Source organism: Hemitrygon akajei, chromosome 11, assembly GCF_048418815.1.
Source record: "Hemitrygon akajei chromosome 11, sHemAka1.3, whole genome shotgun sequence".
In the NCBI taxonomy this organism is placed as follows: Eukaryota; Metazoa; Chordata; class Chondrichthyes; order Myliobatiformes; family Dasyatidae; genus Hemitrygon; species Hemitrygon akajei.
Window position 1 is genome coordinate 118657416 of NC_133134.1, and position 25925 is coordinate 118683340.

Here is a 25925-nt window from a genome sequence, read left to right on the forward strand (position 1 = left end):
AGCAGAAATGAAGGAAGACCAGATAACTGAAATCGTAAAAACACTGTGTCACAGACAAGCATGCATAATAGTCAAGAAATACAAGATCAGTGCTTGAATGAAGAAAGTGGTACTGGATGGAAAATGGTGGGTTATTAAACGATGATGGAGTATGGAGATATGATACTAGCCATAGGCCGGTAATACCAGCTGAGCTGCTTCCTTGCCTGGCACAGCAGATACACTCATTAGGACACATTGGAGTACAATAGGTGGTTGACAGATTCTCCCAGTTCAGGAGGCAAGCTTGACAAACAGTTGGGAAATGCATGACATGTCAGAAAACAAACCCCTGATCAACAGAGAAGCTACCTCAACTAAGTATGCCTGCTCCACGTGGTCTACTTTTACATTTCCAAGTGGATTATATTACTTTAAAAAGTACCAAAGATATTCAGATGAGTTAGTAATAGTGGACAAGTTTGCAGAATGTGTGGAAGCCATTCCAGTAAGAAAAGCTACTGTCTCACACACAGCCTAAACTCCGATTAACTCTGATTCCTATACTGGGTTTTTCATCCACACTGACTCCGACCAAGGAACACATTTCACTGGAAAAGTTTGTCAGGTTATGTCGTACTGATGAATAGTCTTTTCTTTGCCCACATCATCCAAAGTCATCAGGATAAGTTGAAAGAATGAATGACATCAAGCAAAGGCTGAGTAAGCATCACGAGGAAGGTCTACCATGGCCTACAGCTCTTCCTTTGGTTTTATGCAGCAATAGGGCAACCCCAACCAAGACAACAAAATTGTGTCTATTTGAAGTGGTGATGGGGTGACCTATGTATCTGGAGCTCTTGATCTCAGAGAGGCTGATGTGCATGTTATGTCAGATAGTTTGGTTGATTATTGTGTAAAGCTATCACAAGCTGTTCAGTCTGCTTCTCAACAGGTTTCTGCTGCTTGGAGTGGTCCATCAGAAGACAACACACCTTGATTCCTAGTGTAACTCTCGTTTCAGCTAGTGGCTTAATATAGGGAATGATAGCCCCCTGGCCCAGCCGAACTTAAGAAATCTCGTTTGGGTAGATGCTGCACGATGTGTCCCCTGTAACATATCAGTACCACAAAATAACTAACAATACACAGTATGTGATTAAATGATTAAGCTTTATATTGTAATTCTTAATTTGACTATATGGTTAGTAAAGAAAACAAAAAAAAGATAAATGGCCCATTCTCATGAAACAGTCTAATGCGCAACATTGGAGCTCACTGATAAGGCCATTCGTTCACCATCGACCTCCTCTGATCGTCACTGACCTTTGGACCCTCACTCCAAGTCCACTCCATCCGAGGTCTACCAGCTCTTTCCATTTGCGTCTTCTCTCCTCATCTCTCCCCGGCAAAAGACCGAATTCCCGGCTCCCAGACACACAAGGAAGAACAACATCCTGCTCATTGGTTAGCATGCCTCGTTATCTCTAGTCATAACCTAAACTTTGCTGCTATAGAGAAACCATTACCTCGACAGTGACTCATCAAGAAAAGCCGTTACATTAGCAGTGAAACCTTACAGCGTGTTGCACTAGTAAGTTGGTTCTGGTCAAGAAACTGCACAAGGAGCCCTTGGGAGCTCGGTGGGAACGTCCTTACCAAGTACTATCAACAACCAATTCAGCAGTTAAGGTAGAATGAAAAAGCAAGTGGATAAGCACCAGCCACTGCTATTGAGCTAAAGTGACTCCAGATCAAGACCAGGACTGTGGAAGACTTCAAACACAAATATAATTATTGGGCATTTTTATTGGACATTATTATTATAATATACAATTTTGTGTTTGTTTAAAAGCAATTACTTTGAATTTTCAGATAGGATTCTGCCAGGGTCCCTTATAGAATCAAAAGGGGAAACTGTTGGAAACCAGTGCATTTTTAATAGTACTTTTTATAAGATTTGTACTTTTCAACAAACTTATGTATTTTTCACACTCACTGGCAGAAAGCAGTACAGTAGGTAAACAAATAACTTTTCACGTTTCTCATCTTTCATTGGCTAAGTATTAGCACATTGCCCATGTGAGGTAATTGCTTAAATTATGTGGCCTATAAACTAATTAATTCCTCACTAAGGAACTTCTTTATCATTTCTATTAAAAAGAGATAGATTTTTCAGAAGTGTCATTTTTATTCCTTTTGTCGTTCAATTCTTAGTATTGTTTCTCATCTCTTAGAATTAAGACTACTCGTCATTCTTGATGCCTGGAAGAACATTCAGAATCAGAAATTAAACAACCATGTTGTTACTTGGAATTCTTCAGGTCTGACTGGAGTGTAAAGCAGTTTGAATTGTTGCTTTGAAAAGGATAGTTGAGGGAGAAAAATATTGTTGTGTAATGGGGAAGAAGTTAACGAATGGGAGTAAATGGTCTACTCTTGCAGAGAGATAGACGTGGCCAATAGCTGTGGCCTCTTCTTAAGCAATAATCATCCCTTTATTCTCTTATTCTATAACTTATTCATCTTTCGCACATAATTAAGGTTACAATGCCAAAACAAGAAGTAAAATTGTAGAGGGAAAGATTTTTCTAATTCATTGGAAACATAAATTGGGAACATATGTTCTCAGGGAAATGTACGGAAGAAATATGGCAAATGTTTAGGGGATACTTGTGTGAAGTTCTGCAGGGAAAGGATGGTAGAGTACAGGAACTGTGGTGTACAAAAGGAACTGTGGTATAAATCTAGCCAAGAAGAAAAAAAGAGCTTACAAAAGGTCCAAAAAACTAGGTAATCATAAAGATCTAGAAGATCATTAGGCTTGCAGGAAGGAGCTTAAGAAAAAAATTAGGAGAACCAGAAGGGACCATGCTAAGGCCTTGGTGGACAGGATTAACAAAAACCCCAAGGCATTCTACAAGTATGTGAAGAGCAAAAGGATAAAACATGAGAAAATAGGATCAATAACATGTGACAGTGGAACAGTGTGTATGGAACTGAAGGAGATAGCAAAGGTACTTAATGAGTACTTTGCTTCAGTATTCACTACGGAAAAGGATATTGGTGATTGTAGGGATGACTTACAGTGGACTGAAAAGCTTGAGCATGTAGATATTAAGAAAGAGGATGTGCTAGAGTTTCTGGAAAGCATCAAGCTGGATAAGTCACCGGGACTGGACGAGTGTACCCCAGGCTACTGTGGGAGGCAAGGGAGGAAATTGCTGAGCTTCTGGCAATGATCTTTGCATCATCAATGGCAACGGGAGCAGTTCCAGAGGATCAGAGGGTTGCGAATGTTGCTCCATTATTCAAGAAAGTCAGTAAACATAGACCAGGAAATGGTAGACCAGTGAGTCAGTGGTTGGTAAGTTGATGGAAAAGATCCTGAGAGGCAAGATTTATGAACATTTGGACAAGCATAATATGGTTAGGAATAGTCAGCATGGTTTTGTGAAGAGCAGGTCATACCTTACGAGCCTGATTGAATTTTTGAGGATGTGACTAAACACATTGATGAAGGTAGAGCAGTAGATATAGTGTATGATTTCAGCAAGGCATTTGACAAGGGACCTCATGCAAGGCTTATTGAGAAAGTAAGGAGACATGGGATCCAAGCAGACATTGTTTTGTGGATTCAGAACTGGCTTGCCTACAGAAGGCAAAGAGTGGTTGTAGACAGGTCATATTCTGCATGGAGGCCAGTGACCAGTGGTGTGCCTCAGGGATCTGTTCTGGGACCCCTACTCTTTGAGATTTTTATTAATGACCTGAATGAAGAAGTGGAGGGATGGTTTAGTAAACTTGCTGATGACACAAAGGTTGGAGGTGTTGTGGATAGTGTGGGTGGCTGACAGAAGTTACAGCGGGACATTGATAAGATGCAAAACTGGGCTGAGAAGTGGCAGATGGAGTTCAACCCAGATAAGTGTGAGGTGGTCCATTTTGGTAGGTCAAATAAGATGACAGAATATAGTACTAATGGTAAGACTCATAGCAGTGTGGAGGATCAGAGTGATCTTGGGGTCCAAGTCCATAGGACACTCAAAGCTGCTGCACAGATTGACTCTGTGGTTAAGAAAGCGTACAGTGGATTGACCTTCATCAATTGTGGGATTGAGTTTAGTAGCTGAGAGGTAAGATAGGACCCTAGTCAGACCCCACTTGGAGTACTATGCTCAGTTCTGGTCACCTCACTATAGGAAGGATGTAAAAACCATAGAAAGGGTGCAGAAGAGTTTTACAAGGTTGTTGCCTGGACTGGGGAGCATGCGTTATGAGAACAGGTTGAGTAAACTCGGTCTTTCTTCCTTGGCGTGGCAGAGGATGAGAGGTGACCTGATAGAGGTGTATAAGATGAAGTGAGGCATTGATCATGTGGGTAGTCAGAAACTTTTTACCAGGGCTTAAATGGCTAGCACAAGAGCGTACAGTTTTAATGTGCTTGGAAGTAGGCACAGAGGAGATGTCAGGGGTAAGTCTTTTACTCAGAGAGTGGAGAGTGCGTAGAATGGGCTGCCGCCGATATTGGTGGAGGCGGATATGATAGGGTCTTTTAAGCAACTTCTGGACGTACACGGAGTTCAGATAAATAGAGGGCTATGGGTAATCTAGGTAATTTCTAAGGTAAGTACACATTCGGCACAGCTTTATGGGCCAAAAGGCCTGTACAGTGTTGTAAGTTTTCTATGCTTCTATGTTTCTATGTTTTGATTAAGGAGGTTTGTCTAGACTCTGAACACTCTGACAAGCTTCTGCAGATAAGACAATAAGACATAAGGGCAGAATTAGGCAATCTGGCCCATCGAGTCTGTTCTTCCATTCAATCATGGCTGGTTTATTTTTCCTCTCAACCCCATTCTCCTGTCTTTTCCCCTTTACCTCCCTTACTAACTAGGAACCTATCTACCTCTGCTTTAATGACTTGACCTCCATGACCATCTGTTGCAATAAATTCCTCAGATTCACCACCCTATGGCTCGAGAAGTTTCTCCTCATCTTAGTTCTAAAGGGATATCCTTCCATTCTGAGACTGTGCCCTCTGGTCCTAGACTGCCCCTTTATTGAAGAGATCCTCTCCACGACCACTGCATCTAGGCCTTTCACTGTTGAGTATGTGTCAATGAGATGCCCCAGATCAACAGATTTGCTGTTGAAAATATCCTGTCTGGTTTCATCATGGTCTAGTTGGCAAATTTGAATGCACAAAATATGTAAGAAGCTGCAGGGAGCCATGCACTCTGCTCAATGCATCAGCGGTGAATCCCTCTCCACTATAGGTAGTATCTACACAAGGTGTTATTTCAAGATGGCATGGCCCACCATAGGGCCATGCCATCTTCTCACAGCTATTATCAGGAAGAAGATACAGAAGCCTGAAGTCCCACATCACCAGATTCAAGAACAGCTACTTCCCTTCAAATATTTGATTCTTGAACCAACAGACACAACCCTAAAAAGTACAGTTTAGCAATATTAAAACCACTTTGATAATGATGCACTAAAATGGACATTTTTATTCTGATTGTGTTCTTTCTTGAAAAATGTGTGTATAGTGTGTACAAATTCAGTTTGTATTTTTCTTGTGAATGTTTCTTACCTGATGCTGCTGCTACAAGTGAAGTTTTTCACTGACCCTGTGCACTCGTACTTGCGCCTATGACAATTAACCTTGACCTTGACTTTGATTCCTGGCCCAGTAAGCAATGCTCCTGATGCTCCATTTACCGCCTTTTCCAGCATTGCAAAATATCTAATATTCATCAAGATTGCCAGTTTTAATCAGTTGTGAGGCTATTTAGTCAATTTTACTGAAAACTACTTCTTCTTAGCCATTTGGAAATCAATACTTTCCTCTATATTACTCCATATAAACTATTCAGTGAAATGAAATGTTAACAGAAAGTGATACAAGGTGGCAAAAGAGGACGTTGAGCTTTATGGTTCACAGTGGTCTCAAAGCATGAGGGATAAAAATTGTTGAAGTGGTTGAAAAAGCCAGCTGGTTTGTGGATGAAGAACAGACATTTCTCTCCCTGTGTCTGATCTGGTCAAAAGATCTTTTATGTGGTTGGCAATTAATGTCTCTGGAAGCAGCTGCACCCAGCTGTACCAACAAGGCATGACAATGTATCAGGCCTTGAAATTATTCCTGAATTGACAGAAAAAAAAATCAGAGTGAATTGACCTTGTTCAGTTTTTGAGAATCTTGGCAGCACTGATGAGGCCAGCATTATCACCCACCCTTAATTACCTTTGGACTGAGTCAGAGCCAACTACATTGGCTGGTCTGGATTCACACATACAGTAGGACATACCAGGTAAGGGTAACTGATATCCTTCCCCAAAGGACTTCAGTGGGATGAGGATTGTAACGAGGAAATTTTGAAAGCTGATAGACAATGATGGGTGTAGAGAAGATAAACCATGATTAAGATTGAGACAGTGTTGTGTCTGAAGGAATAGGAAAAGTTAGACATTGGAGAGATAGCAGATGCTGGAAATCTGAAACAACCTACAAAGGTACTGGAAAAACTTAACCGGTCAGATAGCATCTACTTCCCTCCATAGATGATGCCTGGCCTGCTAACTCTGAACATCCTCTACATAGCACCATCCAGAGACAGAGAAGCAGTTTCAGCGACAGGTTACTATCGATGCAATGCTCCTCAGACAGGATGAAGAGGTCAATACTCCCCAATGCCATTAGGCTTTACAATTCTACCGCCAGGACTTAAGAACTTTTTAAAAGCTATTATTAATGCTTTTTGAGATAGTGATTTAGATGCATATCATATTCTTTACTGAGTTAAGTATTGTATGTAATTAATTTTGCAATTAATTACAATTAATACAAGTGTATGGGACATTGGAAAAAAGTTGAATTTCCCCATGGGGATGAATAAAGTATCTATCTATCTATCTATCTATCTATCTATCTATCTATCTATCTATCTATCTATCTATCTATCTATCTAAGTTCCTCAAATACATTGCGCAAGAGAAGTTACGACCATTTCCCTAAGCACAGAAGGTTAAGGGGAGATTCAGCAGTGATGTTCCAATTGGATGACGTAATTACGAAGATTAGATGGGAGCCTGTTTTCACTGCCAGAATGTTCTGAAATAACCAGGGGAGACAGAACAAAATGACTGAAAGAAAAGTAAATGAATTAGGGGATTTATTTCATAACAAATCGCATTGTATCAAAATGTTTCCATGGAAAGCCAGTGGAAGCAGATTGAACTACAATTTTCAAAAGAGGATTGGATGTTTACTAAAAGAGGAAACATTTTCAGGGAAGTTGGGCAAGAGTTAGATTGGAATTAATTGGCAGATCTTCCTGAGCAGCAAAATTCAATGTGAATGCACTGTTCACTCACTCTGCAGCAGAAGGCATTCCTAGGCTTATTCACACTCTACAAACGACAGTGCTGGTGAAACTGGACAAAAGCAAAGAGGATAATTTTGGATTCATAACATAATACAAATATTTAGATCTTTAAGTATTTTGGAAAGGTTTAACCACATCACCCTTCTGTTGTGTATTTAATATTTTAATAATATTTGAATAATCGTGTGTGTGTGTATATAGGTTGATTAAGCATTCTTGCCCACTTAAACAATTAATTACAGGCTATATGCAAAAGTAAGTTAATTACATATGTCATCACACAACCATGTGATAAGTAGGTGCCTCACCTTCAATAAATATGTAGTTAGACTCACCTTTTGGACTCTTATGACTTCAATGCCTGCAATGAAGCCATACAAAAGCAAATTAAGAAAGAAACTGGATGATGCCACAACTGTCCCCATGCCAACACCATGAACTGTTGCCCAACAGAGGACAAACAGATATCGGTGCCAACCTCTGGGCCTCTGGGCCTCTGGTTGGGAAGTATATTGGACCAAGGAAGGACCATGCTCCTCAGAGGAATCATGAAAGTGATAGGTGCGACTACAGCAGTTTTTGTAGGCAACATATCTGAGAAAGATTCTGTTATGTTGATCAGACAGTTACTTGTTTTTAAGCTGGAAGAGAGTTCAAGGAGCTTCAGGAAAATTGAAAGCATCTGGAGTTAATGGAGATACAAAGAACAGAGGGTTCATCAGATGATGTTGTGGTTGAGAAAAACCAAGAGGAGAGATCAGATCTTAAAGGGAGCAATAGAAGGATTAATAGAATACTCCCATAAACCAAATACACCTCTCAATGATAAAGATTCACAAACTAGAAGTAAAAGGAGGGAAGAGCTGGAGAGAATAATTGTGAACAAGGAAAGAATGATATGGAAGTAAGAGAGAAAAGAAGAACAAAGGCATTCAGAGCTGTCAGAACCACTTCCTGCAGTCCCAGGGTCAACTCCTACAGCCACCATGGAGCAGGCCTCAGAAACGGAGATTGTTTTCACAGCCACAAGTCTCATTCATCAAGAAAAGATGTTATTCCACAAGAGTAAGAACGCCTCCACTGGGATGAAATCTTTCAGACTAAATGGGGCAATTTAAAATTTACTATGCTGTGGATGTCTGAATATAGTAGTTGTCCACACATTTATTTACATCACAATATACTGCACACATTAAGACATCTCAGACAGTTATTTTATCTCATTGTAATCTACTTCACTTGAAGAATGTTTACAGTGTTGAATGATGAGAAAATTAAAAACAAAAATGTTTCAATATTGTTTATTTTGGTTTTGATGAACTGATTTTGGTTAGGAGCAGGAATTCATGACCCTGTGGTAATAATTTCCACACTGAATGACTGCATCGTCCATGCCCAGCCTTTGTGTTGTGTTAGGTTGGTGTGTTTCCTCCCAGCCATGTTTTACATTGAACCATGGCAAAGAAACCCAGGTGCAAGTCTGCACCCGTATGTGTAGGGATGAACCCCTGTTGGTGTTCGGCCAACTAAATCCAAACAGATTTGTGATTCTAAACGTCCTGTTGTGCACCTGGCTCAGAGTATTCCAATACAACGACATTCCAATAATTCGACTTCTGCTTGTTCAGACATCCTGAATGTTTCGATACTTGGAAACTTTCTGCTCCCTTTGCACTCACCTGATTTACTGTAAAATATTCTTTAAAAGGTGAAGGAGAGTATGTCTGGAATGTACAAAGAAAATCATGTTGCCTCAAATGCAGTGTACCAGAAGTAAGAAGATATTGAACAAACTTGGATTATTTTCCCTGATGCACTGGAGACTGACAGGTGATTTGATAGAAGTACATAAAATTATAAGGGTCACAGGAGGAGTTGATACTACCATTTTTACAGCGTGAAAATATCAAATACTAGGGCACACAGCACTGAGCTGCAGTGGGGTTTAGAGGATGTTTAGAAAGGATATGTGGGGTAAATCTTTCTGCACAGTGATTAGTGGTGCCTGGGTGGTGCTGCCAGGGGAGCTGGTGCAAACAGATGCAACGATAACATGTAACAGGCACATGAACAGGCAGGGAATGAGGGATCTGGGCCAGGGGAAGCCAGGTACAATTAGTTAGATTGGTCATCACAGATATTGTGGGCTGAAACACCTGTTCCTATGCTGTACTTTAATAGGTTCAACTATCACATGGTCAAGAATATCTCATCAGTCGCCATCACCACAGCTATCCCAAGGGAATTTCACATCATACCTGGAGTCAAATGAAAATTAAGTGTTCCTGAATATATATAGGGTCTGTCTGCAGTACATGCCAGCCCTACCACAAGGGTTTAAATCCATCATAAGCCTTGATGTGTTGAAGTTATCTCAACCAGAAAGAGGGAACAGTGATCCCCACAGCAGGTTCAGAGCTAGAAAGGTATTTGAACTAATATCAAGCATTCAGGAAATAATAGCAGATAATCAAAAGGAGTTTTACAATATACCATGGAGCAGATGGTTGCAAAATTATCTCTCAAGGGATTAAAGGACCAGAGTGTTTCCACAGATACTAAACTGAATAAAGAGCAGAAGGCAGTGACTGGGGATGGAGGGCACTTTTCAGAGAGGAGGCAAGTGTGCAATAATAATTCCTGTGGCTCAGTGTTGGGATCTTGAATCTTTTTGTTTTCATAATGAACTGAATTCATGGTGACTGCAGATGACCTGAGATAAAAAGTGTACAAACAATCAGAAATTGCAGATTTTAGCAGGACATGGGCATGGATTATGGAAATAGGCTGACACTGGCACATAAAGATTAATAGGGAAAAGGTGAAGCTTTGCATTTCAGCATGCAGAGTGGGAAAGGCTAACTGAATTGTACAATATTCTAAAGTGAATATTCTAAAGTGTACAATAAGACTTTCCTGATTGTCCTCAAATGTTTAAAAGCTTGAGAAAATGAGGGCAACTTTAAGCAGAATAGTAATAACACTAGACAACAATTTTTTTTCAGAAGTGTTGTTCCTCAGAATATTTTTTTGGTTTATGGTAGACCACATGAAGCTGAACACAAATATAATTTCAGACTTCTTGTATCACATAGGAATTTGGAGAAGCAAGAAATTAACTTTTATTGAATATAATGCATTTAGCTGCATAATGGTGCTGACACTTTGCAACAGTTCAACTGTGCTAACAATGTTTTGCTGATGATTTTCACTTGCACTTAGTGTCTGAGATCTCTTGCTTAAGTGTCGAACAATAATCAGCCAACATTGATGGATTTCAGTTGTCCTGATACCATTTCTCCATGACCACAATGTCCTGGTGAAACCTTCCACCATGCTCATCACTGACAGCACCAAGATTTGGAAGGATGAAGTCTAAATGGGAATACAGAAAGTGAATGTTTAGTGACATGTTTCATTTCATGGTTTTGTATGCTCGAAGCGTGTTGTCAACCAGTGGTACATAGATTGGTGCTCTGTGGATGCCAAGAATATTTTCAACAACATCCTTGGATGCCTTCCATGTGATTTTCTCCATTCCCACTAGAAGTTCTTTGAATTGCCTATCATTGATGACCTGTTTGATTTGCAAACCAAGAAATATGCCTTCCTTAATCTTGGCATCAGCTTTTCTGGGAAACGTCTGTCTCAAGTATCAAAATCCTTCACAGAAATTGATAGCCTTTCTAAAACCTGTGCTGCCATGCGGCATCTGCCCTGCCAAAGCATGCCCAGGCCTGCTTGGAGAAGATATAAAACTTCTCAGCTTACATTGTGGGCAACATTTGAATTGACTTGACTTATGAATTGAAATTGGTGATTTTCATGATCTACAGCCTCAAATCTATGAGATACACCCAAAAGTATTCAGGAAGCAAAATATATTTTGTCCAGTGTAATGGAATAGTGGAACAGAATATAAGAAAGGGGAGTTTTGCCGAAGCTCAACAAACCGAAGCCTGTTTTTCAGATGAAGCATTACGTTCGGTTCTGAGGACCACACTTCAGGAAAAATGTGAAGATCTAAGGTTGGATGCAGAAGAGATTCTCCAGAATGATACCAGGGATGAAAAAGGTGAAATCTGTAGATTACAAAAGGTTGGTGACCAGGGGAGGTGCATTGAAGGTAGAGAGTAAAATAAGGAAGAGACTAATCTGGCTGATTCATTTCACCAAAGACCTGCCTGAAGCCTGATGGGCTCCTCTGTGTTGATAAATTCCACATCTCCAGCAGGGTTTAAAGCTTTTTCCTCATTGCTTTGCAGCTTTCATCGATAACTTTTGGCAGAGACGGTTAAACAAAAATAAACCACGTCAACAGGAGGAGAAGTTATTTGTCATGTAGTGAAGTGACGTCACCATGAGAGGGACAGGGGTGGCAGAGCTGGGGTCTGTGAAGCACAGGGGGCCTCTGAATGCACGGTCCTCAAGGTCTGGCTTCTGGTGACCGGGGCAGAGGTGACAGTAAACAAGATCATTAGGAGTAACTCAACAGTGACATTGATTTTGAATGTCTGATACTGCAGTTCAAACGTGACAGCAGCTGAAAGCAGACAGCTGATTGATGAGGACACAGCAAAAACCTTCTGACAATATTGTCCTTAAACAATGTTGTGGCGGGGAGGACACCTTGGCGGAAAATCAGCTGAGACACACAGAAGTCATAGACTCTTCCAATACATGAACAGGAAGTGGCTGCAGGTTTTGGAGCTGGAGCAGTGTCCGGAGTCTTTGTATCTCATCCGTGAGGATGAGAGCTTGGAACATGCAGTTAGGGAGATGGATGCACTACAGCCAAAGTGTGTGGAGGCAAACAGGGAAGACTGGGCAAGTTAAAGGGCTGGTGGCCCAGGTGACCTGAGAACATCTCTCTCACTCATGGACAGACATCCATTCTGGATTTTGATGAGGGTAACATTTCCTCAGGGGCAGGGACCACAGCATGACGGAGGGACTCATCTGTCCATCAGTAGGATGGACAGGGACATCTATTGCTGCAGAGTTGTCTCCAGGATGGTTTGTTATCTCCCAGGTGTGAGCAGCAAAGACACCTCAGAGCAATTGCAAGGCCATCCTGGAGGGGAAGGGTGAACAGTCCACTATCCCAGTGCTTTTCAGCAATGAGAATTTGGTAAAGGTAAAAATGAATGATATAAACCTATTCAGAAAGTTGAGGCAAATGGGATCCAAGGCAAACAAAATAATTAAATCCAGAGGTGTACCTCAGGGATATATCATAGAATCCCTCTTGCTGTTGCTAGACTCTCAGTGGCCACTTTATTAGATACACCTGTACACTTGCTCATTAATGCAAATACCTAATCAGCCAATCACGTGGCAGCAGCTCAACACAAAAGGTTCACTTGTTGTTCAGACCAAACAGAAAAATGGGAAAGACATGTGATTTAAGTGACTTTGACCATGGAATGTTTGCTGGTGACAGATGGGGAGGTTTGCGTATGTCAGAAACTGCTGATCTCCAGGGATGATCATGTATAACAGTCGGTAGAGTGTACAGAGAATGGTAAAGAAAGCAAAAAAACATCCAGTGGGTGACAGTTCTGTGGGGAAAAACACCTTGATAATGAGGAGGAGAATGGCCAGGCTGGTTCAAGCTGACAGGAACCACGCATTACAACAGTGGTGTGCAGAAGAGCATTTCTGAACAAAAAACACATCAAACCTTGAAGTAGATGGGCTACAGCAGCAGAAGATCACAAACACTCAGTAGCTGTTTTAGTAGGCACAGAACATATCAAACAATGTGTCCACTGAGCTTCGATTAATCACTCAGATGTTTAGCTCGGGTGTGTCTGTTGATAACTTAGAGGTTGGTGATATTGTGTATAGAGTGTAAGGTTTGCCAAGGCTACAGCTAGATGGAGATGAGGAGGAAGGTTAGGAGAATAATCCTGGCAAATACGTTGCATTTCGAGAAGTCAAATCGGTCTGAGACATATGCAAATGACATCCACAAAATGGCCATTTTAGCGACTGATCCTTGCAAAATTCATAAATCAGCACCCAAAAAAGGAAGCATGAAATAGAATTCACTCTCATAAATTAATGTGAGAAGAGTATATCAATTTTTTTTTCAAGTGGTATGTACACAACGCTGGAAGAACTCAGCAGGTCAGGCAGCATCTGTGAGAAAAGAGTAGCCAATGTTTCGAGGGGAGAGAGAGAGAGAGAGAGAGTTAGTTAGTTATTGCCTGTACAGTATTTGGCAGTGTGTTAAGGAGTGTTAATTGACAGAGGGACAGAGATCAGTACGTTGTTCTCTGAAAGAGGTAACACAGACAAGTTGATGCTGAATGATCACATCTATACATTGCTGCATAGAACAAAAAAATAGGGACTTTATGTTCCAACACTGGTATGACGCCACATAGAGTCATGGGTGCTATACCAGTTACCACAGGTCAGAAAGGATGTGGTTGTGCTGGTGCAAGAGCAGAGAAATTTCGCCAGAAAGTCATCTGAATTGCAGGACCTTTGTCATGGGGAATAGATTGGACAGATTAAGTGTGTTTTCCTTGAATGGAACAAGAGTGACCTGATAGATGCATGTAAAATTATAAGAGGCACAAATAAGGTAGATAGTCAGAACCTTTTTTCCCCGTAGTGGAGTCAGGTAGGATACCGTAGATTTCGCACTACAGAGCGCACCTGATTAAAAGCCGCTGGCTCTAATTTTAGAAAGAAAATCAATTTTGTACTTGTACAAGCCGCACCGGATTTTAGGCCGCACCGGATTTTAGGCCGCAGGTGTCCCACGTTGTAATATGAGATATTTACACAGAAAGATATTACACGTGAGGATTTTTTAACTTTTAATTAAATCCATATGGTAACATAAACAAATACTATTGCAAATGCTTTTTTTCGAACCTTGCCTGTAACGCGGCTACTTTTAAATATACATACGTATCGGTAACACACAAATTACGTTGGGTATACTTTTTTACTGAACAACATTCCAATATCTCCTAACGACTGGTAAAAATATATATATACTGCAGCCTACCAGGAAATGTTATTGATCGCCTTTAACTTAAAAGCAGCGTTCGCTCAGATCTAATGCCGCTCGCCCCCACCTTCCCGTTTATCGCAAACCGGTATTTCCCACAAGACGCGGCGAAACCGGGTGTGATGTCATAGCATCCCGGGATGTAGTACAGAAAACAAATATAGTTAAAACACTTATAACTTTAACTAGAAATTATTAACAAATGAATTACTAAGCGAAAATATTATAAACTAAATAACTGCCATAAAGGCAGCACAATGCTTTTCTTCGAGTGTTTTCCATGTTGATGAGGGTGAGTACAAATGACTGATTTACAATAATTTAATTGTGAAAGTGCGCTTGATTTATCGTACAATTTCATTGGACCTCTGTGAACTACTCATCAATTTTATTGGTCTACTGTTACGAGGCAGAATGTTTTTGGCGGCATGAAAAAAAATCATGCATTAGCCGCACCGTAGTAAAGGCCGCAGTGTTCAAAGCTGTTCAAAATGTGGGAAAAAAGTAGCGGCTTATAATCCGACATCTACGGTAATTACAACTGAGACTTCAGACAGGCACTGAAATTGGCAGGGCTAGAAAGGTAGGATCTAAAATCGGCAAATGGGATTAGTGTAGATGAGCAAAGCGGTTAGTGTGGACATGATGGGCTGAAGGGCCTGTTTCAGTGCTGTATAATTCTATGACTTTAAACCAAATGTACATCATCTTAACTAATTGCCATTGAACGAATGTGACTGCAGGGTGATCAAAGGTGGAACTGAATACTTCAGGGTAAATATTTCAGAGCATCGATATCCATGAACAAGGGGAATAAATAAAAAGAATTAGGTTAGTACAGTAGTTAGAAAATATCTTGACAAAGCAGATGGTGATATAGAATTAGATTCAATATGAATGAAGCTTAGGAGTGTTCAGGTACGAACACATTAGTGTGAATTATTTGTATTAAGATTATAGACCTGCTATAATTAGAGACGCATGCAAGAAGGTTATTGCAGGTATTCCAGCTTCCTCCCACATTCCAAACACGTACAGTTAGGGTTGGCAAGTTGCGGCCATGTTATGTTGGTGCCAGGAGTATGGTGACACTTGTGGGTTGCTCACAGCACAGTCCTCGGCTTGTGTTAGTTGTTGTCGCAAAGCAATGCATTTCATTGTACGTTTCAATGTTTCGATGCACATGTGACAAATAAAGATCATCTCTAAAGCATTTGTAAGATCCTGATACTTCTGTGATCCAAAGGTTCTTCGGAAGAAAAGAATCAGGCATAAACTTATTGCTTACGAATATTTATTAAGTGTTACAAGGAAGAGGAGCCAAGAGGGAAGAGAAAAAAAGTAGTGTGTTCTTCTCGTACTCAGACCAGGGATAACAAAACTTACATTGATATCTATTAAAACTATAAAATAGCCAGTTTCAAATGGCATGACATCTGCGACAGAAAAATAAAGAAGCAACTCTGCCATAATTAATGGAAAATTCACTGAAGAATTACATGTTAACACTGTGGCCACTTTATTAGGTACACGTAATATTTGCTTGTTAATGCAAATATCTAAGCCAATCACGTGGCAGCAACTCAATGCATAAAAGGTCAAGAGGTTCAGCTGTTGTTCTGACCAAACATCCGAATGGAGAAGAAATATGATCTAAGTGACTCTGACCGTGGAATGATTGTTGGTGCTCGGCAAAGTGCTTTGAATATTTTAGAAAATGCTGATCTCCTGGGATTTACATGCACAACAGTCTCTAGATTTACAGACAATGATTCAAAAAAAAATCAAATAACCGTGCATTACAACAATGGTACGCAGAAGAGCATCTCTGAATGACAGTATGTCAAACGTTGAAGTGGAAGGGCTGTAGCAGCAGTAGAGCACAACCTTACACTCAGTGGCCACTTTATTATGTTCAGGGTTAATAATGTGGCTGCTGAGTGTAAATAAGTGATTGTAACTACTATAAAGTTATACTCAGGAGAAGTAACACCCAAATCCAGCAGTCTCTAAGGGCCAAGTGGTCATCCACACATCCTAGTCTTTGGGGTCTTCTATACCTTTGTAGCAGTTCAGTAACCTTCTTATGAAAGATAAGAAATTTAGTTCCTTAAGGTTGTTATAGCTGGGGGTGGTAATGGGGACAAGCTCCCAATAGTGCACACCTCAAAAAGCCTCTGACAACGAAGTCCTGCTCCTGGCCTTCACATGTGGCTCAGCTACTAAGCCCAGGGAACTATTTCTACTGACAGGAGAAGGGGCGAAGGTGGGTTACTGGCACTTTAAAACCAGTCACTTCGGGCAGATGGGGCTCATCAGTCATGGTTGGCAGCTCGCCTAGGAGAAAGAAAATTCTGATCTCAAAGCTCCGCTGCCTTGTGGCTATACCCGCTCATGGGGAAAGCTTCAGGTATAAACCCCATGGGGATATCCGGAGCTGGAGTCCCTAAGGCAGTCCTACATTGAGTTCAATGCTGACTGGCAACTCCTGTGACGCTGGTGGTACCAAACTGTATCGGTCTCTGCCGTTCCTTTGGGTTCATCGGATGTGTAGAGAGGGGGAGCATTCTACATGAGCAGCAGCTTGCTCTCCATATCGTCCTGCCCAGGTTTGCATATCTAGACAGCTAGGATGCAATATCCATGGTCAACTCTGACCAATGGAGGCCTCAGAAATGCACTTTGAAAGATGAATTCAAAGCCTTAGAAAATGTACAGGGTACTACAAAATTGATTCCAAACTGAACTAACTGAAGATAATGAGATCTCAAAGGCTGGAGTGTTTCTTCTAGAACATCCTGAATTTTGAGGTGATTGAGTACAATGTAATATAAAAAATTCCAGACTGCATGGCCAGTTTGGTGAGAGGGCAAGAAATGGAGGTTAAGCAGGATCCCAAAAGAAACAGACTCAATGTTAGGCATCTCTGCTGGTCAGAGCCACCAGCATGTATTGCTAATTGGTACGGTGGATGTTATCTTCAAAGATGAGCTGGACTGGTTCCTTCAGTAACAGAAATTGTCTTATATAGCTAAACTGTGAGATGTCATTCATTGGTTTTAGCTGTTTAAAAAGGACAGGACTATTTTCCAAGAGTCTTTACCTTTCCATCCCTGTTTATTTCAAATGAGAATAGGAATCAGAATCAGGTTTATTAACACTGAAATGTGTCATGTAATTTGTTTTTTGGCAGCAGTATAATGCAATACAAAAATTGCTAAAATTTACATAGAGAAATATGTACTAAAATTAACACAAATTGCAAAAAGAGCGCAAAAAAATTGAAGTAGTGTTCACAGAATGTTCAGAACTCCAATGGTAGAGGGGAAGAAGCTGTTCCTAAAATGTTGAGTGTGTGTCTCCAGATTCTTGTACCTCCTCATTGATGGTAATAATAAGAAGGCATGTCCCAGATTGTGAGTGTCCTTAACAATGGATACTGCCTTCTTGAGCCACCATGTTTTGAAAGTGTCCTTGATGGTGGAGTGATGCAGGATTGGTATTAACTGCTTAAAAAGATCAAGGACAAATTTCTCAGAGTCTTTTACTTTTTATCCCTAGGTAACTTTCTATATAGGAATAGGAGATGCAGGATTGAGTCAGGAAATAACTAGTTCCCCAACACCAGGGATCAGAAATCTCATCAGCAACAGATGGACTTCCTTGTCCATGTTATTTACTTGTGCTATTCATGGTCATTGTTGCATTTGGAAAACAACAGTGTCCACAACAGCCATTTATCCTGACTCAGATGGCAATAACCCCTGTCCGAAAGCACATTCCCTTTCTTGGCCACATTGTCTACATGCCTGGTTAATATTCTTTATTATTTTCAGTACTCTGCGGAATGGAAATAAACAAACAAGTGGATATCTTAGATGATATCTTTCAATTAGTGTATCAGTATTCCAGGTTGATCGGGTTGTGAAAAAATAATTTAGTCTGCAGGCCTTCATCAATCAGGGCAAGGAGTATAGCAGTGAAACATTATGTTGCAGCTGTGTAAGTCATTACCTAGAGTACTGTGTACAGTTTTGGTCGCATTGTTATAGGAAAGATATAGCTAAATTGTAAAGAGTGCTGAACTGATTTACGAGGATGTTTCCAGGACTAGAGAGCCTGAGTTATAGGGAGAGGTCGACCAGGCTAGGTCTTTATTTCTTGGAATGTAGGAGATCAAGGGGCAACTTTATGGAAATGATTAAAATTATGAGAGATGGGTGGTAAAAGATTTTCCACCAGGGTAGGGAAATCCAAAACTAAGAGGCACAGGTTTAGGGTGAGAGGGTAAAGATTTAAAAGGGACCTGAGGGTTAACTTTTCCACACAGAGAGTGGTGAGTTTATTGAAAGAGCTGTCAGAGAAAGTGGTTGAGGCTGGTACAATAATATAATTGAAGATGTACGAGGACAGGCACATAGAGGGGCAGGGCTTAAAGGAATATGGTCCAACCCCAGGAAGTTGGATCTAACTGGATGGACACAACGGTCGGCATGAACGAATTGGGTTGAAGGGCCTGTTAAATTGCTCTATGACTCCATGATTTCTGTACAAGGCATGAAAATACTTCAAGGTTAAAGACAAAAATACTCCAAATTTAATTCAGGCCACAAAGATTAGATATTCATTTCTCAGAAGCACAACACTCCTGCAACAACCATACCAGATGATGAATGAAAGGACTATCTGGAGCTGGAAGAACATCTCAGATAAGCAGTCAATTATTTAGAATTAAAGCACAGACTGTTCACTTGCGTCAGCTTAAAGCCACACTGAGTACATTGCTCTCACCACTGAACTTGAGTTACCAAAATATATAGAATTTAAAAAACAGAATTATTTCAAATAATTGCTCTAAAACACTGAGAACAGTCAATGAATAGCAGCAACTATGCTGACATCTAGAATAAATTTAACTTTCCCTTTAATTTCTCCAACTATAGTCACTATGACACGAACTGATAATTGGCTGCAGTTCCACAGGAATGCATTTTGTTACCTGGAGGCGGGAAGTCTTTGCCATGGTATCTGGTATGGATAGTTAGTTCAAGTTCCACTCCAGGAAAAATAGTTCAGACTGACACTTTAGTATTGCACTAACAGGAGTTCCTTTGTTTGGATGAGATGTTGGTCTAAGGACCTGCAACTAAACAGTTGAGGCCGGTTCATTGACTATATTTAAGAGGAAGTTAGATATGGCCCTTGTGGCTAAAGGGATCAGGGGGTATGGAGAGAAAGCAAGTACAGGGGTACTGATTGTGTATGATCAGCCATGATCATACTGAATGGCGGTGCAGGCTCGAAGGGCTGAATGGCCTACTCCTGCACCTATTTTCTATGTTTCTATGTTTCTAATTCACTGATCATAAAGATTTTGAAGCAATATTTTTATAGAGGAGTTTCTGGCCATTGTTTGACCAGCAATCTTTCTACCACTGTTTACCAGCTCATTCTGAAATTGTCTTTTACGGGAGTTCAATGATGTATGGGGTGTCCAGGGAGGAGTAATGCCTCTGCTGCAGCGGCTTGTTGTGACTATTCTTGGGCAGCTCACTCACCTTTAGTCTCCATCAGACCCTCAGGTCTTATCTGTGGCTCCAAATAGCTGGTTACATGTGACAGTGGCCACACCCCAACACACTGCTTCAACAGACAGGCTGAACCAGGGAAGAGTAGTTGGCAGGCCTCATACCCTCGTGAAAAAGGGACTCACTTGTCCTAGTATGCAAAGACAGCTCTGGGTGAATGAGATCAACAGGTAGTTTGAAAACACTTTGTGGAGAGTGAAGACCATGACAAAGCACAGATGTCATTGTCACCACATCTACCAAGGAAGCTCCTCTTGTGACAACTACTCATACTACGGGACACAGACTTCTGAGGTCAAGAGAGTGGAAGTGCCCCAGTGAAATGACTTTTCCACTTTAATAATTCTCTCACACACGTTCCTTTGTGTAGTTCACAATGAACTGAACAAATCTAACTGTCATCATCAGAGTAAAGGGCAACTAATCAACCAATTGGAGCGCACGCAAACACAAAAATGCTGGAGGAACTCAGCAGGCTAGGCAATATCTACAAAGAGGAATAAAGAGTTGACATTTTTGGCTGAGACGCTTCATCTTCATTCCTCTCAATAGATATTGCTTGACCTGAGTTCGTCCAACATTTCCGGCATCTGCAGATTCTCTTGTGTTTAATCAATTGGACAAATTGGAAGCTGGGTTTCCAACACTACAACAGTTACTACACTTCAGAACTGTTTCACCTAGCTGCAATGGGAACTTTGAAAGATGTTTAGTACGTTCAGACCATTCTTCCTTTTTGAAACTACTGGGAGATTCAAGGGCCGCCTTGAACATCAGATGAATAATCCTGCTCCAGTTGTGTTTGCTTCAACAGCTTGTCTATTTTAAACAGATGAGTAAACATTCAGCTGTTTTATTTCATCTATTTTAAATAGATGAATTCTGGACTGTTCACCTCACCAGGTTCAACTCCAAGTCTTGTCCTAGCAAGAGGGATGGGTGGAAGAGTAGGTCATGGATAGTGCTACTTGGTGGTCTCTGTAGCTCATGCTAAAATAGAAAGAGAGTTAGTTTCATATTAATGGATTTAAAAATAAATGATTAGCATCACTGCTTCAGCCTCAGACTCCAGTACTGGGTTTGAGAACTTTAAAGTGACCTTCAGCTACCAGACATTAAATTCTCTAGAAATGGACGTTCTCTAGAATTGGTCTTGAGTTCAAAACATGAGCAACGAGGTCAGAATTCAACCCTGGGGTTGTAAACCAATGTCAGATCTGACTCACGCAATATATATGTGCAGTACAGTTCTGATAAGACAGCATCCAAATGTTCAGAAATCCTGATGGTCTGTCATCTGCCTCACTCACTGTCTAGGAGTCCACAACGCTGGTGCATGGGTACTTACTGTCCACTTGAACGTACTGGCTGCACTGGAAAGTTTGTTATGTTTCTGTGTTCTATTTTTTTAAATAGTGAAATAATGGTTTGATTAATAAAAACCCTAATAACCTTGCTTCTGAAATCACAAGGACTTAGCATCTGTTTCATCAGTCCCACATGTTCCTGCACTCGGTGGGACTCCAGTTCTCACACTTCCTTCTGCTTCCCAGAGCCCCAGTTCCAGCACTGCCCTCTGCTGTCTGATGCTCTAATGCTTGTACTCTGTTGCACTGTCTGGAATTTGATCCCTGCTTTCCTATTCTATCATTGGACCTTGGTTCTTGTGCTCCCTTCCACTCTCTGGAACCTCAGTTTCCCACTCCCAATATAAACTTAACAGATAATTTTAACTTAAACCTTAAGACATAGGAGCAGAATTAGCCCATCAAGCTTGCTCCATCATTCAATCATGGCTGATCCTTTTTTTACCTCGTCCTCCAGTTCCCGGCCTTCGCCCCGTAACCTTTGATGCCATATCCAATCAAGAACCTATCAATCTTTACCTTAAATATATCCAACGACCTGGCCTTCACAGCTGCATGTGGCAACAAATTCCACAAATTCACCACCCTTTTGCTAAAAAAATTCATCTACATCACTGTTTGAAAGGGCACCCCTCATTCCTGAGGCTGTGTCCTTTTGTTCTAGACTCTCCCATGTTTCCACATCTACTTTGTCTAAGCCTTTCAACATTTGAAAGGTTTCAATGAGAGCCGCCCTCATCTTTCTGAATTCCAGCGAGCAAAGACCCAGAGCCATCAAATGTTCCTCATATGATAATCCTTTCATTCCTGGAATCAATCTTATGAACCTCCTCTGGACTCTCTCCAATGCCAGCACATCTTTTGTAAGGTGTGGGACACAAAAATGTTCACAATATTCAAGGTGAGGCCTCACCGGTGTCACATAAAGCCTCAGCATCACATCCTTGCTCTTGTATTCTAGACCTCTTGAAATGAATGCTAACATGGCATTTGCCTTCCTCACCACTGACTCAACCTGTAAGTTAACCTTCAAGTATTCTGCACAAGGACTCCCAAGTCCCTCTGCATCTCAGACTCCTGGATTTTCTCCCCGTTTAGAAAATAGTCCGCACATTTATTTCTACTACCAAAGTGCATGAACATACATTTTCAAATATTGTATTTCATTTACCACTTTCTTGCCCATTCTCTCGATCTGTCTAGGTCCTTCTGCATCTCTTATTGTATTGCTCTTTATATTTTCATTATATTGTTCTTCTGTGTAACATCTTTAAAAGCAAGAACTAATTTGTGTTTTAAAGAATACCAATTCTTATCAATGTTATCAATGCACCATAGAATGCATTTTGTGTGGAAGCATGGTATGGGAACTGCTCTCACTGTGACTGCAAGAATCTGCAGAGAGTGGTGGACATAGTTCAGCACATCACAGATAGTTGTCTCCCTTCTATGGTTCCTGTTTGTATTTCCTACTGCCTCAGTAAAGCGGGCAGCATAATTAAAGTCTCCTCCAGGCTGAAGGACAGCTTCTATCCCATTGTTATCAGACTGATGAATGTCCATTAAGATGCACTCCTGACCTCACAATCTACCTCATTGTGATCATGCACTTTACCTGCACTGCACTTTTTGGTTACACTTTATCTTGCATTGTTATTGTTTTACCTTGTTCTATGACAATACACTGTGTGATGATATGATCTGTATCAATGGTATACAAGCTTTACACTGTTTCTTGGTAGATGTGACAAAAATAAACCAATACCGATCCAACAGTCCAGAAAATGCATTAGTTCCATGCTACCAAAATGTGCACAATCAATAATTCTGATATTCGCATAGTGCATGTTAGGGTTAAACAGGGTCAGTTATTAATCATTCTGATACAAAAACAGGAATCCAATCCACGATACAGCCCACGCCAACATACTTGGCTATTCAGATATGTTCATTGTTACTTCTTGTTGAGACGGCTCCTGTTTGTACAGGGTTTAAGGGAGTTTCCAAGTAAAGGATGGGCAAAAAGCATTCTGCAATCCCAGACAAGGGGACAAACTTGATTGTGACTGCAGCTGCTTCACACTCTATAACCCTGGAACACATACCCACCTTTCACTAAAGCGGGAAAGAGAAGGAGGAGAAGGGAATGACTCGAGTTGTTTTTAATCTACCTCATGCAGTAAGAAAGCTCTCAGCAGCATAACAAAGCAGCTTCAGCTGACTGTTAAAGCACACAGCTTGTTATTAATGGCTGGCAGCTTGTTTTCAGCATCCTGCTGTTTATTAATGTTTCATAAGAAAGAAAACTTTGTTCACTCTGACTTAAGTAGTAAATTAATTTATTATTGTCACATGCACTGAGGTAGAATGAAAAAAGTTGTTGTTTTGCATGCCGTCCAAACAGATCATTTCATCACATCAGTACAGAGAGGTTGTACAAGGGAAATCAATACCAGAAGGCAAAATAACGAGTTACAGTTACAGAGGAAGTGCAGTGCAGGCAAACAATGTGATGCAAAGTGACAACCTGGTAGACTGTGAGGTCAAAGGTCCACCTTATTGTACCAGAGAACCATCAATAGTCTTATAACAGCAGGATAGATGCTGATCTCGAACCTGGTAGTAAATGCTTTCAAGTTTTTGTATCTTCTACCCAATGGGAGGGAACGAAGAATGCCTGGAGTGAGAGGAGTCTTGCACCCACCTCAATGCTGAATTGACCACAACTTATAGACTCAGACAAGAATTCTATAACCCAATATTAGACCATAAGACCAAAAGATATAAAAGTAGAATTAGGTCATTCAGTCCACTGTGTCTGCTCCACCATTCCATCATAGCTGATTTATCATCTCTCTCAACCTAATTCTCCTACCTTCTCCCCGTAAGCCTTGATGTTCTGACAAATCAGGAACCTATTAACATCTGCTTTAAATATACCCAGTGAATTGGCCTCCACAACCATCTGTGGCAATGAAATCCACAGATTCAACACCCTCTGGCTAAAAAAATTCTCCTCATCTCTGTTCTAAATGGACAACCCTCTATTCTGAGGCTGTGACTTTTGGTCCATTTCTCCCCCACTCTAGGAAACATTCTTTCCACATCCACTGTATCTAAACCCTTAAATATTTGATAGGTTTCAATGAGATCCCCACTCTTTCTGTAAACTCCAGCAAGTAAAGATCCAGAGCCATCAAAACCATCAAGCTTTCATTCTCAAAATCATACTCGTGAACCTTCAATTCCAGCACACCCTTTCAGCTTTATAGGCCTCAGTGTTATTTATGTACTATTTTATTATCTGCATTTGCTTCGCATTGGTTGTCAGTCTTTGTTATGTATAGTTTACCATAAATTCTATTGCATTTTCTTATTTTCCTGTAAGTGGCTGCAAGAAAATAAATCTGAAGATTGTATATGGTGACAGACAATTTACTTTGAACTTTGAACCTCATGTATGCAAGGAAGGTGGTGGTTGTCTGTTGCATCCAATGATGACAGGAAACTGGTATGAGAAAGTTTTTAAGGTGGAAAAAACCATTGCACTGGGGAAGTCCCACTGTCTCAATCTTGGAAGGCTGGTTCCAGTGGTATGAGTCATCATTACAACTGAGGTATTCCTTGGTTGAAGTAGATCAGGAGTGTCAAACTCATTTTAGGTCACGGGCCGGATTGAGCAAAATGCAGCTTCATGCGGGCCGGATCAGTCGGACGCGTGCGAACGCAGCTTTCGTTGCCTCTGTTTTTTCAGCCTGCTCTCATGTGTCTCAGTCTCTGCTATAACTACAAAGTGTTCCACTTTACAAATTCCGTTTCTTATGAAGAAGACTGCCAAACAAGACTGCCGAATAAACACTAAGAACCCTGAAAACCTGGTACCTGAATAAACTCAGCATTAGCCATATCATACGCCATAGGCGCTTTGATTACTGGGCCAGCTTTAATAGTAATTAGATATTATCTCGCGGGCCAAAGATAATTCCACCGCGGGCCGGATTTGGCCCGCGGGCCTTGAGTTTGACATATATGAAGTAGATGATCTTGACTTATTCTGGGCCTCATCATTCCCTTCATGCTCCAATGGAGCATTGCAGAACCGCCTTCCTGGCTATTGTATCTCACTCTAGGTCTCATCTGCACAGTCCACCGGAGCTGACCTTGCACGGTTGGACTGTCGAAGTGGTGTACCGGGTTCTGGCTGCTGTTGCATGCAAACAGCCACTTGGAGTCACAACTGAAAACTGAATGTCTGGTGAGGGTCAAAGGTGAGTGAGCTGCCCCTGAATGAACACAACAGGCCCCTTCGCCAGAGGTGTTACCCCTCCCTGGAAATCCCATACACTGCCTACAAGGAAGATACAGGAGGCACCATTCCCTGCAGTTAACCTGGTAACCAGATACATTGATGCTGCAGTAATGCTCCATACTTTGTAGCACAGCCAGGTCCAAATGATTTCATTTCTGGAATGTGAGGGAGTGGAATATAGAAATTGCAACACATCTCTTCCCCAAGCCGTGAGCTTTTCTAGAAACTGCAGGCTTGCCTCTGTTTCATAACAGCCTC